We start from the raw sequence: 7546 nt of genomic DNA, 5'->3' as shown, positions 1-7546 counted from the left end.
TGGCTCATCTGTATTTTAGAACAGAATAGGCAGTCTTTTTAGTTTAACGGTTGTGAAAGTTGCCCAATTATCATTAATTGTTTGTGCTGTTTCCCATAAAACATTTAGTTTGGTATCATCTTCCTACATGTCATAATTCTCTTCAACATTCCTATGTTGTTTTTCATACAATCCTGGTTCAGTTGTAGTCAAGATTAAGCTATTATTCCCTTTCTGACCCTATATCTATCATAAGTCTCCCATGTGGACCAAAAATCCTCTAACTTTGCATTCAAGTGTGGTGACCAAGACTCTTGTTGCTTAACTTTCCTTGTCACTTCCCCCTTTCGCACAACAGTCAAAACCATGAGCATCTTTCCCCCACATATACATTTTTCTTCAGGGGAGAAGTAAAATATCCTGCCTCCCTAATCCTTTTAATATTAAAAGTTCTTTCATGACACAGTTTTACATGTCTTCTTCATTCTCTGATTCGGTCTTTCTTTCTCGTGTTTTCCCTTCTTGTCTGCTCCACATTTCCTTCCCCCTTTTTCCATCTTCACCAGGGTGACTCTTTGCGAGTCGTTGCAATGGTCTTTCCCTCGTTGGCAAGGGAGGGTCGTTACTAGCACGCCCTTAATCCCTCACTCCATGCTGTGTAGGGTTGTTGGAGCTAGTTGGCGTGTTTTAGGGAGAGAGATGTGGTCCCGTTTTGCTGATCAATGTGATTTTCCCCTTGAGATCATAACTGCATACACTGGTGGGGCAAACCTTCCCTGGCCTTGATAGAACTGCTGTTGCCTGTAAATGGAAACTTTCAGAGGTTTTGGTTAGTGATATCAGGCATGTTCATTTTTTTCATTTGGCCAGTCGTCCTTTTCGGTGAGACCTGTAGAAATCTCAAGTGGGTTGAGGGCTGTCCTGGCCCCTTTTTGGCTTCTCATACATCTGTTTGCAATCCATTGTATTAACATAAAGAGCAGGGTTAATACCCATTTTCTATAATAAAGAATTTGGCTTTATTAAATTGTTTTCATCCTTACTATTTTTGATTAATTTCAGTGTTATTCTCAACAATTTGCTAATTAAGTTTTCTTTTTGTTTTATAAATTTAGTCCCTCTATCACTGGATAAAATTTTTTGGTCTATTTTGCTAAGTAGCATAGGCTTTTTAAGCTGGAAAACACTCAACCCACTTTATTAAATGTTGACAATCAGAAAGACAATATTTATCCTTTTGACACAGAATCAGCTCCATCCTGGGATGCTGGAAAAGAAAGTTAGCTGTGGGGTGGACAGAGCAAGCTTCCTTGCTTTGCCTTCCCACGTAATACGCTGCGCAAGTGTGGCACTGTTTTTCTTTTCGCCACAACAATAACTTAGATGCTGACCCGGAAACTTAACCAATTCATCCAGGGTCATTTTAAGGCATAATCTGCCCTGTGGGCCCACATTTAAATTTTTGCATACAGCTGTTTTGGCAAATTAATTGATTTGCCTCAGTGTCTCGTCAGACATCTTCTTTCACTCCATGTCACACCATTGCACACCATCATTCACACTTTTTCATACCCTTTCACACCCCACTTTTAGGCTAAAATCAAGTTTTACTTTTTGCAACCTCTTTTTTCAACAAAATTTAATAAATTATTTTGTTTGGAATAATTAGCTCAGGTACTGTGCAATTGAGAAAGCCGATTGTAATTTCTCAAATGTCACATGTTTGTCTACTTTGAATTTTAGTCATGCTATCTAAAAAGAGGATTGGAGATCTCCACATGATCTAGGATCCATGGCCAAAATAATTTCTATCTTGTTACCCCCAGTGATGACAATATTTGTGATTTCATAATTTTGGAACTTTGCAGACATATTATTCTTATTTAATCTAGTCCTATAAAATGACCATTAAACAAAAGGGAGTGACCAATATTTTTATTTTATCAGCCCTATTTTTGTCTGTTAGAGTCTTTTTCATAAGAAGCATTCTTGTTGACAATTCAGTTGTACATTACCCTAGTTTAATTCAATTGGTTCCTGCCTTTCTGCTGAAGAACCACACTCAGTCTTGATTTCAGATGATAGACTTTGTTTACAAAGAGAATAAAGCCGAGAAGTCCTGCAGAGCAAATCTAACTAAGTTCTTTGCTGAAGAACCACACTCTTATGTATATAATAAATTTCTCCCTTTGGAAGAGAGAGGCCCCCAGACTTGTTTTGGTATAGAACGAGACCCTTGACAGGTCCATATGTTTTTCATTTCTGAGGGTCTACACTGTTTCACCATGCAGGCCGTCCCCTAAGGTAAACACTTCCATGGGAAACAGATGGTTTTCCTTAAGGCCTCCTTGTGGCCCCTAAAATAACATAGCTATAGCCCTGCTGGTGGGGCCTAAAATAATAACCATATGGGCTTGTCTATTTTTCTATACTTATGGGCCTCTTATCAACACAGAATGTGCTAGGCCCAGCAACACATAAGTAGGATTATAATGGTAGATTAATTTGGACACAATTCCTCTATATTTTAGTTATCCAAGGTAAAACACTTCCATGGGAACAGATGGTAAATGAAACTAAAGATAGATGTGACAAAACTGATTAAAGAATAATAAACAACTGAAATGTCTGAAATGCAGATTTTCCATCATCACAGGCTTTTTTGATCAGAGGCCACAACTTCTGTCTACTGTCTCTCATCTCCTTCGTAAGATCCTCCTTGAACTACATGCCTTGGTTCCGAAGAAACTCTGTGTTCTCTTTGGTTGTTTCTGGCAGCTCTCATAATCATGGTCGTTATTAGCAGGCTAATGTGAATCAGGTTTTCCAGAGTCCCTAGCTCTTTTCTGTGCAGATTTAGGCATGTTTCAAGTATAAAAGTATCGTAAAATTCATACTGAATATCTTATGATCCAAAAGGTTTATAAATTTGGCTGATAGTTATGTTAATTACTTTACTATTAAAACTTTGGTGCTGAGAGCTTGAAACTTTTGACTGTTCACGTCATCATTTAAAAGTCTGAAAACACACACAAGAAAAAAAAACACACACACACACACACACACACACAAAAAAAAAACTGTAAGACTTTGGTAGTTAAACTATGCTGCTATCTAGTAAGCCATCTTGGCCAGAACTGCCTCTAGTGGCTTTGGTAGCAGTACCTAATGGGCTCTTTGGGAGGTTCTGGCAAGATGGCGGACTGAGCACACATACTTTGTAGTGACTTTGATTATCAGTCCCAATTTTTGTGTCACCTGTCCTTCTTGTTTAGTTTAATTATTTAATTGACCGTGTTAAGGTGTGTTGTATTACAAATTTATAAAAGGTACAAATTTATAAAAGGTTAAACATAGGTTCCAATATAACAGCATGAAAGTGAAAAAGTTATGTATATTGTGACATTCTAAGAGCAAGCAGCCCAGGCCCTGAGACAGTAACCTTTTGTCTTTATGCAGTTCCTGAACATCTGGCAGGTTTCCCAAATTAAGTGTGAATTCCAAGCTCAAGGTACAACTGTGCCTTTTGTTTAGCACCTATGCATTTGAATGACACTTGTATGCTAAATAGATCAAGGATGGGAAAAATCTGAGCTGTTTTCCTGTACCATATTTGCATGCTTTGTTTAGATTGATTCCACCTCTATGTACTCCTCCCCCTTGAAACCTATATACTCTGTTGTGCTGAGATTTTGTCAGACGACTTCTTGATGACTGCAGCACCATGCAGCGAGTATCTGAATAAAGAGAAACTTCTGCTTCAAGATATCCAAAACGTCTCCTGGTCTCTAAGGAAAAAAATTACAACAGTTTTGGTGCCGTGACCCGGACAGAGCTTCTCGCCAGACATCGTTCCAGACTGAATTCCAGAAACTTTTTTCAGCTCAACAATGATTTGGTGAGTGTTACTCTATTCAAAGAACCACTACAGACCAGTACATGTGGTTATCCTCTGCGCCGTCAAAGAAGTTTTAACAAACAGCTGCAGGGTTTGGTTAACAGACGGAGAAGGTTTATCCTCTGTTTTAGTCAGAGAAGGTTGAATACATGATAATGTGTATTAACTAGGTTTTCCTCTGATTTGACAGGGAAGGTTAACAGCAGTTGTTCTGTGTTAACAAATTTATCCTCTGCTTGCCAGGGAGGTGTTAAAAGTGTATTGTTGTGTCAGAAAGACATTACAAAATGTTGAGAAGGAATGCTAGGTTGATTCCAACAACTGAGAAAGGTGGACTAGCTACCCCTTTATGGACAGACAATGAGTTCAAATCATTGTTAAGAGAGCACATGGACTTAATAGTGACAAAGTCAGTCAGATTGGATTTAACAAAGAAATTTGGTATTGATCCAGAAAAAGTATGGTCAGTTGGAGCACGTATCCGAAAGAAAAACATTAAAGGCATTATCTGCTGCCACAGAGAATTTAGTTTAGCTATAGCACAAGAACAAGCTCAGTGTATTGCTAAGTTTTTTTTTTTAATTTTTATTTTAGAAATGTACAATGGATACTTCAGTATCAGTAATTTACACATTTCTTTTTTCTTTTTTAACAGTAACTAACGATGCAAATGAACAGTCAAAAGTGACCCAACCCCTCCCCCCATCCCCCAAGGAGGAGATTAAAATCAGGTGTATTTCCATATACATATATGTCAAAGTAACTAATTAAATATATGTAGAAATTTAGGGAAAAAACAACAACAACAAAAAACAAAACAAAAAAAAAAAACACAAAAAAAAACAACAACAGAGATGTTTGTTAAATCAGAAAATAAATATATAAACATAATAATATAAAATAATAATAAAAAGAAAGGAGAGGGAAAAAATATCATTACTCAGCAAAGATATGTGGTGTATTCTTGACAAAATTAATTAGAGGATCCCAGTTTTTATAAAATTTGTCAGTGGAACCTCTTAATGTAAACTTAATTTTTTCAATGTATAGAAAAGACATCAAATCTTCTAACCATGAGACAGTAGGAGGAGGTTTAGAGGACTTCCAGTGTAATAAAATCTGTCTCCGAGCTATCAGTGAGGCAAAGGCTAAAACATTAGCAAACTTCTTTGAAAGTTTACCCAACACCGCCGGTACACCAAAAATAGCAATCAAAAGGCAAGGCTCAAGAGAAATATTGAAAATTTTAGAAAAGGTGTCAAAAAAAGAATTCCAAAAATCTTCCAACTTCGGACAAGAAAAAAACATGTGGGTATGATCAGCAGGAGCCAGAGAACACCTATTGCAAGAAACATCCACACCCGGAAATAGTTTACTTAATTTGACATTTGTAAGATGGATTCTGTGGAGAACCTTGAACTGAATCAGACTCAGTCTGGCACAGGAAGAAGAAGAATTAACCCTGTCAGCAGCCATTTCCCACCAATTCTGATCCAAACTAAGTCCAAGTTCTATCTCCCATTGATATTTGAAACGAAAGGAAGAAGGCAAAGTATAAGGGAGAATTAAATTGTATAAAAAGGATATGGAGCCATGATTCTGAACTAAGCACTTCTCATATAGAGAAGGCTCTGACAGGTCTGGAAAGGAAGGACAAAGGGAACGAACAAAATTACGTACTTGAAAAAAACGAAACAAGTTAGACTGTGGAATACTGAATTTCTTTGCAAGATCGGAAAAACTTGCAAAAACTCCATCAATAAATAAATCAGAAAAATAAAAGAGGCCTTTATTATTCCATATAACAACGTACGCAGAATCTAATGTTGAAGGCAGAAATAGATGATTTTTACAAAAAGGGCCAAAAACAGAAGTAGCAGTTAGATTAAAATGTTGTCTGAATTGCCTCCAAATTCTGAAAGAAGTACAGACAACTGGGTTTGTAGTATACTTAGAGGGGCGACTGGACACAAGGAGCACATACTAAGGCCGAAAGCGAAGTTATAGAGCAAGATTGAGCTTCTAACCTACACCAATCTGTTTGCGGAGAGTTATACCAGCTATGAATTTTGCTAATATTTGCTGCCCAGTAATAAATCAGAAAGTTGGGCAGACCAAGACCCCCATCTTTTTTATGTTTCTGAAGATATGCCTTGCTTAACCGAGGGGGCCTGCCCTGCCATATAAAAGAAGAAATAACCCCATCCAACAGCTTGAAAAAAGACTTGGGTAAAAACACGAGGAGGGTCTGAAAAAGGAACAAAAACCTGGGTAAAATATTAATTTTAATTGACTGAATTCTACCAAATAAAGTCAGAGGTAACTTATCCCAGCGTTGCAAATCTGACTTAACTTGAGTGAGTAATTTAGAAAAATTATGCTGGTATAATAGCTCAAGAGAATGTGAAATACTTACACCCAAGTAGTGAAACTTTGTAGAGGATAAATGAAATGGCAGCAACTCAGCTGGAATTTGTTTAGCTAAGTCATTTACTGGAAAGCAAATGCTTTTATTAATATTCAGCTTATATCCAGAAAAGGATCCAAAGGTGTTAAGCACATGCAAAAGATTTGAAACCGAGCCGACGGGGTTTGAAACATAGAGCAAGAGGTCATCAGCATAAAGAGAGACATGATGTTCTATCCCCCCCAACAATACCTGAAAAGAGTAGGGAATTTTTCAAAGCTATGGAAAGAGGTTCTAATGCTAAAGCGAATAAGAGTGGAGAAAGGGGGCAGCCTTGACGAGTGCCTCTTGTAAGAGGGAAATATTGAGAAGCCAAAAAGTTTGTTCTTACACTGGCAACTGGCGCAGTGTACAGAAGGTGTATCCATGATACAAAAAGGGGGCCAAAACCAAATCTGTCTAATATAGTGAATAAATAATTCCACTCGACTCGGTCGAAGGCCTTTTCTGCATCTAATGAGATGACTATTTCACTGGTTGAAGAGGTGGATGGGGAAAGTATAATAATATTTAAAAGTCATCGAATATTAGATGATAATTGTCGCCCTCTGATAAAACCAGTCTGATCTTCAGAGATTATCTTATTGTGTATTTTCAAAATATATTATGTTATTTTACTCAATATGGTATTATTTTACTTAAACATGTAATGAATGGTCATAACAGTAATCTATAGACTGATCAAAATGCTGATTGTTACAATACTGGATGTCTTAACACAGATTGAGAGTCTCATGTGTATACTGTTGGGCAGCACCGGTGATTTCCACTGGACCATACCAGTGAACTTAAACTAACCTATGAACTTTGGGTGATTTCCAATATATGACAGATACATGTAAACAGGTTTGATGTATGTCCCATGTGACCATCTCCAACCAGTCAGAGATGGCGGAATAAAGGTTATTTTTAAAAATGGCTGATCTGGCCAAATTCCACCATTAAAAATGGGCCAGGTGGGCTAGTAATTAATTGTGGCGAACCAGACAGGCATAACCAATAAAAAACCGGAATTACCAATTTTGGTGAGCATGGATAGGTATAAGAATGGATACTCGGACAGACGGAGACGAGATGCGGTGACCGTTGTCTCGGCTTTGTTGCTTTGTTCAATAAAGTCTTATTTTGACATCTGGAACTCTGCTTCTTGAGCCTTATTGACTTCATTGAGAAAATTCATAAATTTTGCTCCACAACATAAC

This window comes from Labeo rohita, unplaced genomic scaffold (genome assembly GCF_022985175.1).
Source record: "Labeo rohita strain BAU-BD-2019 unplaced genomic scaffold, IGBB_LRoh.1.0 scaffold_723, whole genome shotgun sequence".
Classification (NCBI taxonomy): Eukaryota; Metazoa; Chordata; class Actinopteri; order Cypriniformes; family Cyprinidae; genus Labeo; species Labeo rohita.
Note: the sequence above shows the minus strand (reverse complement) of the source record.